This window comes from Natrix helvetica, assembly GCF_964273705.1.
Source record: "Natrix helvetica genome assembly, chromosome: Z".
NCBI classification, from domain to species: Eukaryota; Metazoa; Chordata; class Lepidosauria; order Squamata; family Natricidae; genus Natrix; species Natrix helvetica.
Genome location: NC_138554.1, coordinates 41776373 through 41778701, shown reverse-complemented (window position 1 = coordinate 41778701; position 2329 = coordinate 41776373).

Below are 2329 nucleotides of genomic sequence, written 5' to 3'. Positions count from 1 at the left end.
TTTTAACAAAGTTCATTATGCTCAAGACTGTAAATTTATAAAACCTTACCTGGAAATAAGCCTCATTCAACGTGATGAGCCATATATGGATGCGCACAAGATTATACCATTAAACTGGTAATAAAATTAAAGAGCTTTCCTTATGAATATTTTGGTTGATCTGGAAGTGTGAGAAGCTTGAAAGAAACTTTTCATAGAAAAACAATTCTGTTTGAGTGTGGGCAGTGGTGAATTTTTTTTTTTTTACTAACGGTTCTATGGGTGTGGCTTGGTAGGCATGGCAGGGGAAGTGTACTGCAAAATCTCCATTCCCACCCCACTCTAGGGCCAGCCAGAGGTACCATTTGCCGGTTCTCCGAATTATTCAAAATTCCTGCTACCGGTTCTCCAGAACCTGTCAGAACCCACTGAATTTCACCACTGAGTGTGGGACTCATCACAAGGTCCTGAGCAAAACAGTCCTTCAAACTTTAAGATGCTGTGGTAGAAGACCCACCTATTTTATGTGAATCACACATATGATACATATAAAAACAGGGAGCAGTGTGATTGCACCCGCCTTAGTCTATTAGGAAACTGCAATATCAACTATATTGGCATGAAATTTAGTTTTCCACCACTGACTTCCATCCTGCTACTGTTGCCTCTGTTTCAAGTAATGAGTGACTCAACCTGGCCACTAAAATCTGCCTCACTTGGGCTGAAGAGATATAGACAAGATCTAGGGGCACAACAGAAAAAAAAGTTGTTGTTAAGGCATATGTTGGGCCATGGTTGGGTGCATTTGGGGAAAAATCATAGGAAACTCTTGGATCTGGCAAGCAGCAGGCATGGATTTCAGGATGTGTTCTGTTAGGTGTGGTCCTTTGATTCTGATCTAGGTTAGCTTGGTTATCAGGTTATTATTATTATTTAATTCAGAAGCAAGTGTGTGTGTATGTGTGTGTGTGTGTGTAATATTTTGACATTTGAAGAGACACAATCTTTGCCTCTCTTTTTCTCGTCTTTGCTTTCTTTTCTATTGCCAAGGACCTTCACAGAGTTTTGTAGCCAAGATCAGTATTTCTCAATTTCAGAAAATTCAAGATGTGTGTACTTCAATTCCAGGAATTTCTCTGGTTGCTGAGGTTAAGAAATACTAATGTAAAGAAATGTCTCAGGCTCAAACCATTCACTTAGCCATGAAAGACAGGGAGCAGGGCAGGAAGTTCTATTGAAACCCAATGCCAGAAAAAAATAGTTGTATTCATAAATTATGACAAAATCTTCTAGTAAATTGTTTGGAAATGAATGAGGTGGCTAAATTGTAGTAACATCCATTCTGTCCTTACCCTTTTAAAGGTTGTGAAAATAATAATAATAATAATAATAATAATAATAATAATAATAATAATAATAATAATAATAATAATAATGTTAGCATAATTATGTTTTCATGTTAGCATATTGTCGCAGTTATTGTTTTTTGCTTTTATTGTACACCACCCATAATCATATAAATAAATATATGAAAGGTGGGGAGAACCTAAATGCAAGGCAGTTTAAATCCTTTTGCCATCCTCTTTAATTGCCAGGATTGCTATGGAGGATAAATTCTCTAAATTGGATCCCGAACTGTCCTTGATAAATAAAGAAGCCAAGGGAGAAATGATTCAAGGATAACAAATTATCTAAGTTATCCAAACTTTTTAGAATTTTTTTAAAAATAAGAAAGGAAAAAAGTCCTCGAGGAAGGTGCCTTTTCATTTTAAAAAGTGTCTTAAAATAAATTAAGAGGTAGGAAGAATCCTTGTTTTCTGCTAACATTTTGTGAAGGTGTGTGCTTTTTGAGTATTATGCTTCTAACTTACTCATATTCACGAGAGTGAAAAAAACAAACAATTCACCTCTGTAAAACGGATGAATCACACCCACTGTTACTCCTACTTATAAAAGAATTGACTATAGGTCGATCCTGTGATAAATACATCTTTAGTTGTCTTTGTTTAAAATATTTGTATACCGCTGCCCCTTTAAAATTATTTCGAAGAGGTTGGAATGCAAGGGCTGATTGTGGCTTCTTGCTGCAAATGCTATTGAGTGAATAAAATGCCCCCCCTCTCTTTCCCGGCATTTTTCAGTCTCCCTTCTCAAATATTTACTGCACAGCAAGGAAAAATTCTGGGCGTTTTGCCATAACCATGATTTTAAAAAATAGAGCTGCCTTTTCCTAGGTACCTACCAGCAGGACTTTAAGAGAAAATTCCTTTCTTTTCTTCCTGCGAGCGAGTCGTTGCATTTTTTTTTCTCAATTTGGGTTAATAATAATGATAATTTTTCTTGCAAGGAT